Source organism: Lynx canadensis, chromosome A3 (assembly GCF_007474595.2).
Source record: "Lynx canadensis isolate LIC74 chromosome A3, mLynCan4.pri.v2, whole genome shotgun sequence".
Taxonomy (NCBI): Eukaryota; Metazoa; Chordata; class Mammalia; order Carnivora; family Felidae; genus Lynx; species Lynx canadensis.
This window is the reverse complement of record NC_044305.1, coordinates 98,471,008-98,479,472: the sequence shown is the minus strand read 5'-3', so window position 1 is coordinate 98,479,472 and position 8,465 is coordinate 98,471,008.

Sequence of the window (8,465 nt, the reverse complement as noted above, 5' to 3'; positions counted from 1 at the left end):
CTTGACATATGATGATAGTTCCAACTTGGAGAAACAAGGTGTGAAGGCTGAGTTATAACAGTACATGCTCAGACTCTGGAGTGGAAAGAGGCATGGTGCATACAAAGGACTGAAAAAAGTGAGTGAGAGTAAATGTGGTCCTACATCTCAGTTGGAGAGCTGGCAGGAGCTATCCATAGCTTTCAAATCATTTAGGAAGTTCATACTAAGAGTAATAAAAAGTATCTGAGTAAAAAATAAAAACAAAAAAGAGCATCCCCTGACATCAGAAAGCTAGCCTGGAATTCATAGCAAAGCCTAATTATTCTCCTGTTAACATAAACAATCTCATATTATACCAACCTCAGACAAGGTTACTCAAGGACTATGATAAAATGAGTCCACTTTATAGTTTGTGAAATTACAGGCAAAATAAAAGGTTACTGTGCTACTCACAAAATACCAAACACCCCGTCTTGGCCAAAATATATAACTGCCACTTCTTTACCAATTACAGTTTTATCTTTGTAGTAGATAAGATTTATTAAATGTCCAATCATAGAACAACCCCTGTTTTCTGACAGCATCCAAAGTAGAGTGAGCTCCTGCTTCTCTAGACCCTCTCTCAAATCACCAACCAAATCCCAAATCCTAAAATAGGTTCTTTCTAACACCGTCTGAGATACCCCATGGTTTCCTATGGTGTTATTTAACCCCAAGCATATTCTATAACTCCTATGGAGTTATTTAACTCCAAGCATATTCATGGTGGTCTTTGGCTGAAGGGCACTGATACCACTATGAGGTTTCTGACATACTTAGAATAAATTTTAACAAGGTTTTATTGAGAGATCTGATAAAATGGAAAGTAAATTACAGTACCTTAAATTCCTATATAGGCCAAGATTGATTTATGTGGTCTATCCTGGGTTAATTTTCTCCCTTCCTTTTGCTCCTTTGAATGGGTTCAAGGGCAGCTTTTATCTTCCCTTTCCTCACTTTTCCTTCAGTGTTGACCTCACGCATATTCTTGAAGCAGTATGTAGAATTCCATATCTCAGAACATGAACAAAATTAAGTCTATGATTTCAAAGAAAACTGGGAGACATTTATCCCTCACACCATTTGATTTAGTCTAAAATAAGACCCTGAGATGAGGATTCATGTGCCAATGATCTGTTAAAGAATTCTCCCAGGAGGGGTGCCTGGCTGGCTCAGTTGGTAGAGCATGCAACTCTTGATCTTTGGGTTGTGAGTTTGATCCCCATCTTGGGTGTGGTGATTACTTAAAAATACAGTCTTAAAAAACATCTGCTCCTGGGAGAAATCTGTGAGACCATGAAGGAAAAGGAAGGGATAAAGTCAAGTAAGGATGCAATTACAGGCCAAATCCGAGTTATCAGCCTGGTCCACAGGCTGATTTATTTATTTAGTAAAAAAATTTTTTTTAATGTTTATTTATTTTTGAGAGAGAGAGACAGCAAGGAGGGGAGGGGCAGAGAGAGGGAGACACAGAATCCGAAGCAGGCTCCAGGTTCTGAGCTGTCAGCACAGAGCCCGTGGGGCTTGAACTCATGAACCATGAGATCATGACCTGAGCCAAAGTCATATGCGTAACTGATTGAGCCACCCAGGTGCCCCCCCACAGGGAGCTCTAAAGTGTAAATTATACCTTAGAATTTGTATTAACTTGATGAAAGGATCTGGGCTATCAGACTCTGACATTAGTCACTGGTAGTGGCTGCTTCAGGGGCACAGAACCTTACAGGCACTTCCAATTCCAGTAGCCAGAAGCAGCCATATAAAAAGAGTCATAAATGGTGGCGGTTTGAAGTAAAAGCAGGTTGGGGCAGAGGTTTCACAAAAATGGGCAGAGATATCCCAGAGGATCTGGTGGAGCACCTCCATTTCCTAATCCTTGTCTACCCATTTTCATTTCCTACCACTGGACTGACCTTCCCACAAATGATGACAATGGAAACACCTATTTGCCTTGGAGGAAGCTCTACAGAGATATGTGTGGACCACTGGCTCCTACAAAACAATCTTATACAGAGGGACCTCACTCTATTTCTTGAAATTCATTTTAATTTAATTTTCCTGAAATCCTTCATTTTAAATATCCCATAAGGAGCATCTCATGGCAAATTCAGATTTCTCTGCAACAAGTTCTGGTTTGTTCCATTTTCATTCCTCCCCCAGTAAGTGTTCAAGAAAATAGGGGGCCAGCCTTACCATCTGTTACATCAATAGATACGTTAAGCATATAGCACAGTGCCTGGCACTGTAGATCCTAAGTATATAGTAGCTATCTTTATGATTGTTTCAAGGATGTCAAATGTTAGGGGAGGGAATTACCCCTTTTTGGCTATTATTGACTAATCATCCACTATTCTTTCTGTCCTCCTGGGACCTGAAAGATGTGTTGGCCACAGCCACGTGACAGAACCATCTGTAACTTGTGCTTTTTGGGACTAGAATCTTTTCTAGATTTCTAGATTTCTCCTAGATTAATCAGCATGGCTCTAATTAATGGCTCAGTAACAAACACATGCCTTGTGTGACTTTGTGAAGGGAAGATTTCCAGAAGTCTCTCTGACTGCTTGGAGGCAGCAAAAGGAGGGCGAGTAAGTTGCCAAGATATCTCTCCCATCATAATGAGCACTAATTGAATGTCTTGTTTAAAAAATGTGTAAAACTATAAAGACATCATCACTTAGATGATTGGGGCTGCAGCCTGGCCAGATGCAGTTCTATGTTTCAGACATGATGTCATAAGCCAGTTAAGATGCGTTACATATTTTAAAATATTGTGTTTGCTTGGACTGGTCATGTGTTCTAGGACTTTTCCTGGATCAGCCTTGAGGAAATGATAAAGAAATGCCCCTGCCCACAACATTCTTCAGTTCTAGTGCATTCTCCCTTTCTTGGTTCTCATCTCAAAGTATATCCTAAGGCCTCCAAAAGTGCTGGCCTATCCTATCTCACCTGTCTCCAATTACAACTTGCTTGTTAAATGTATGCTAACTCACTGGGCCCAACGGTCAATAAACAGGAAAATACAAGAACTTAGCTATGGGAACTCCAGGAATATCCAGGTAGTTGGGGACATGGCCAGAAAGGATTTAATAGATTGTCTGATGTTATTGAATTCCTTGGTAAGAATAAGGGTGGAATTTTTGTGATACTTTGATGTAATGCCTGGATGCTGTTCTACTAATTAATCTATCAGTGCTCTATCAATTTATTCCCCCTCATCAAGTTCAGAAAAATCTAAGTGCATAATAAAAAGAACAAAGAGAATGAGGTGAGAATACATTTATTTGAAATATATTGACAAGTATCTAATTGACCTCTAATGCAATGCTATTTGGTAAAACACAAATTAAAGAATATGGTCCAAATTTTTACAAAAGGGATGTCCTGGGATCTAATTAATCAAGTTATCTTCTCTGTCTGAGGCAGGTGCTGGGAAGGGGCATCAGCAGATTTAGTTCTAGAACAGGAAGAGAGGTAGAAATTTTCCTTGTCTGACTCTGCCTATTTCCCTCTCTGAGATTATTTCCTCTGTGAGACTATTTTCCCAATATTTTCCTTTGTTCACTTTTAACCTGCTTAGAATCACTAAAGCAGTTATTTCTGAAACTGACCAGAACAAACATGAAGTTAACTTTAAGTCTAAACTATTCTGTAGGCTAAAGTTGCACTTTCAATTCTATTTAACATCTTATATTAATGGTGATAAACCACCTTCATCCTAAGCCCAGGATGAAATTTCAAATAAAGCCCATTAATAATGATCCAAATATGTACATTTTTACAGGTTCCTCCTTCTTCTGACCCCTGGTTATCTAAGAGAAAAAACACAAGAGTCGGTGCTTCAGAACATGGGGCTCTCAGCAAGCATGCCTGATCCAGTCCTTTCACACATAAGAACTGAATGATATTGACTAAGTTACATACCCTTTCTTTGACCCATATTCCTAGTTTCTTAAGTGGGATGAGTGAGAACAGTATCACCTCATAGAGCTTTTGTGCTGCTTAATCAAGTTATTACAGGTATACCATTTAGAATAGTGCCTGGCACAGAGTAAGCAGCCCATAGACTTATTTATCATTATGAGCACATTTATTTTAAAAGGAAAAGAACCAGAGAGGATGTGCCTTTAAAGGAACAGTTCCTTTGACTACCCTGAGCTTTTGAGTTATGGTGTATCAGATTAGACATCTTCCTGCTTGAGCAGGATCAGGAAGAAAGTGGGAAAAGCAGAATTAGACTAAGAAGACTAACAATGTGTGGGGTGCCTGGGTGGCTCAGTCAGTTAAGTCTTGGTTTCCCCCCATGTCATGATCCCACAGTTCATGAGTTTAAGACCCATGTAGGGCTCAATCCTGGCAGTGCAGAGCCTACTTGGTATTCTGTCTATCTCCCTCTGTTTCTGCCCCTTTCCTGCTCATGTGCTCTCTCTCTCAAAAATAAACAAATAAACTTAAAAAATAGAGAAGACTAACAACATGATCCAAAATTCCAATTTCTCGTATCACTGAAGACAGAGAAAAGTGAAGGACAGGAGAAGTAAGATACTGCGCTGGGACCAAAATGGGGAGGCAGAAAGCTGGGGAGAGCATGACAAAGTTACACAACACAGTTGAAGGCATATTCCTCCAAAAAACAGATTATGTCATCTAGAATTCCTTTTAGACACACTGGTGAAAATCCTTCAAAAGCATTAATGTTAAGGAGTTATCTTTCATTGAAAGTAGATTTTTATTTTTAAAAAAAAAAACCACCATTTGGATATGACATAAAAATGAAAAATATGGTTTAATGTTCTTTTTTCAAAATGGTGCCATGAATAAAAAATGGTGTATCATTTTTAAGTCTTTGATTTCTAGTACCTCTCATATATATTTTATGTGTTTTTTGGTCATTCTCCACCCTCACTCCTTGGACTATGAATTGACTGCTCATGACCTTTGCCTACCTTTATATTGAGGATTTTTTTCTCCTTATGCAATTGCAGATACCCATGTTGAACATTAAGAACTTCATGCAACACTTTCTGGCTGCCAGGGGAAAAGTTGTGTTCCGGGTAGCAGGGCTCAGGTTACTAAAACTCATGAATTCATTTCTTTCTGCTTCTCTTTACTTTTGTTGGCCTGAGGTCCCTATGTAATGCCATCTTGGCCACTTGGACATTTCCATTTCATTGTGAGCACTGATACTCCTTGTCCACCTTAGTCTACGATACGTACTTTCTCTTTCTCTTTCTCAATCTCTTTTTCCCTCTCCCTCCCCCCTCTTTATTTGGTGAGGATTCATTTCTCAGGGTCTTCCCTGCCATTTTTCTTATTTGTAGACTCTATCCACTGTTTTCTCCTGTTTGATGCAGATATTACCTTTGATATGGACATTACCTTTGCTGATTTTAAGGAACATCTCATTAAACTTCTCTGTTCAAGACAAAAATCTCCTTCTATAGTAATAGCAGAGTTACTCAAGTAATTCTGGAAACAAAGGAGAGAGGGGGAGTGAGGGCTATTTCTGAAGGGAGAGGACCTCTGGAAGGGCACAGAATTTGCAGAAGAGGAGGGGGAAAGGGATATACTTTTGAAATGATGTTCTCGGGTTTGAGGAATCACTGACTAAGCTGATTCCATTTACATGCCTGGCCCCAAACATAGATGTAAAAGATGAGTTTCAGAGAAGCAGAGAAGTTCTAAATATGTGTGTGGATATGTAGAATTGGTAAAGGTGAATATTTTCTAGAGTGATGTCAATACACTTTCAAATTATTAATAGATTTATTCACATCGGCTCTTGTTCTCTTCTTTAAGAGTGTAGATATTGGGGCACCTGGGTGGCTCAGTCAGTTAAGCATCCAACTTCAGCTCAGGTCATGATCTAACAATTTGTGAGCTCAAGCCCCAAGTCAGGTTTTGTGCTGACAGTTCAGAGCCTGGAGCCTTCTTTGGATTCTGTGTCTGCCTCTCCCCTGCTCGCACTCTCCGTCTGTCTCTCAAGAATAAATAAACACTAAAAAATTTTTACAAAAAATGTAGATATGATAGCTGTCCAACCCTGAAAAAAGAGCAATGATTTAATATCTATTAATAACTAAATCAATAAACTTTCCTTGGGCACTTATGATGTCACAGTACCTGGGCAGGTGCCATGGAGTAAACAAAGAGGAAGGGAACAGATCTTTGCCCTCGGGTTTGAAGAATAGAAAAGAATATTTGAGACACTAAGCAATGTATTAACAGATTTCAAAATTTATTCCATAATTATTGGTAGTTAACTGAAACATCTAAAAGCTTTACCTTATATGTTCTCTTGATTTTTGTGAGGAAGTATGACTTACAAAAGGTTTTGCATTCAACATCACCTGAGGAGAAAATACAATTCCTTCTGCTCTTACTTTAATGACACTTAAAGTAATTTAACTGTTCTATGGTGAAATATGATACATAGAACCAAGAAGCGCTGAAGCTAATGGAGATGGTTGGGTCAATGATTAGGAAAACAGACAAAAATGTGGGTGAAGAAACTCATCCAAATGTAAAGGTCAAAATAAAATTATTACTTAGCTATTATTTATTGAGTGCCTACTAGATTCCATGCAAGTGCTTTTAGACTTTGGCCTCAGAAAAGTGCTGTGTGAAGCTTGATTTAACATACCCAGACATATATTTTATCAGAAATAATAGAGGGTTATAAAGGAAAGCTGTTGTAGTGGAAATAAAGAGAGGACAAACATTAAGGAGATAAAATCTATAGAATTTGGAGATTTTGTGTGTGTGTGTGTGTGTTAAGGGGCTGATAACTGTGGAGAAAGCCAAAATGAGTCTGACATTACAGGACAAAAAGGAAAACAGTGTTTTTTATGGTGTATAATGTGGGAAAGGAAGGATCATGTACAGATAGATAATCTGGGAAGAGTTTTTCTTGGTGAACCATTTTGTCTGGACTGGCTTTCACTGGTTCATCTGTAAAGAGAGAAACTTCTATCATCGGCTCTTTTAGAGGCAGCATGCAGCTTATGACAGCTCTCACTATGCCAGGCTTTTATGAAATGATGAAGAGTGGTTCCTGGATGATAGATGCTTCTGCTGCAGCAGGGGAAATTGTCAGGAGCTTAGAGGTGCTTAGCAGATAACAGGCATTTGTTCCAGGGTACACTGACACTGCAGGGCAAAGCAAACAGCAATTTGTTATCCGGTGGTTCGGCAGGGTTTGGGAATGCTGATTTAGCGGACAGAGCAAGATAACAGACCTGTAACCATGCAAATCATCAGAAAACCTGAAAAAGGAAATGCTGTCCCATCTAAATCTACCTGCCATAATAAGGGATAAATTCGCTTTTCAAGTTTGCCATTCGGTCGGAGATCACATGATGCACCAAGCCTGATGTGAGCCAGCCAACTATGCCAACCCAATAGCACTGTTTCTGACACTGATGACGAGTTTGATCGATACTGTTGAGTGAATTTTTGATTTGCTTCTTTGTTTAAAGATTTTACAAGTCTTGATTATTCTCACTCCATAGATGTTTATATTCTTATTTCCCACCAATGAATGCCCACATTACCATGTAATAAGCTTGAATGTAAAACCAGCTTTATGGTTAACATTGATACCAAGCCAAGAGGTTCCATATGTTCTTTTGAAATAATCTGGCTGCATACCTGTATGTCATCAGTGTTGAGTGACCCTAACCCATTAATAAATGACAGACCAATCTTTAGAAAAAGAAGTGAATTCTTCAGTCCAAAGGTTAAGACATTTAACTCATAAAGCTCGTCTGGTGACACAAATGGTATTTTGGGTTTCAATTTCTCATTCAAGGACATCTTCCAAAACCCTTTAAGTAAAACAAAAGTTGTTTGTAGTACCCAAATAATCTACCAAAAGAGGAATAGGATTTATATCTGTTTTCATGTTAGAGTATACTTTTCTTTAACATACATAAAATTGAATTGTATCATTTGTAATTACACATAGGCATCTTAATGAAACAAAGAGATTTTTATATTTGTAATATAATTTTAACATATACTCTTTCCACTTTTCACTTTCCACTATTAGTTTTTATTTTCCTATTGTTCTTATTACTAGATTAAGTGAAATTTAGTTCATAATTGTAGCCCAATATTTCTTATCTGATTTGCCTAGAAATATTTTACATAGTTCACAAAAGAATAAAATATCTTGTTGAGAATGTTCAAGCACTTTCCTACCCTTCTGCTAATTTTCATCGGATACATACTGATAGTTCTTTGAACTGTTTCCCAGGAGAACAACTCCAGACCCTCATGATTCTGGTCATCCTTCACTAAATGAATCAACATTATTAGACCCAACATTCCAATTAGTGGAATCTAAAGACTTCTTATGGAACATTATATAAGCTAAAAAATTGGGTTAATATTACTCTGAACTTATTATAATATGTTTTTCTTATTTCCCTGAATCTACCAAAGGA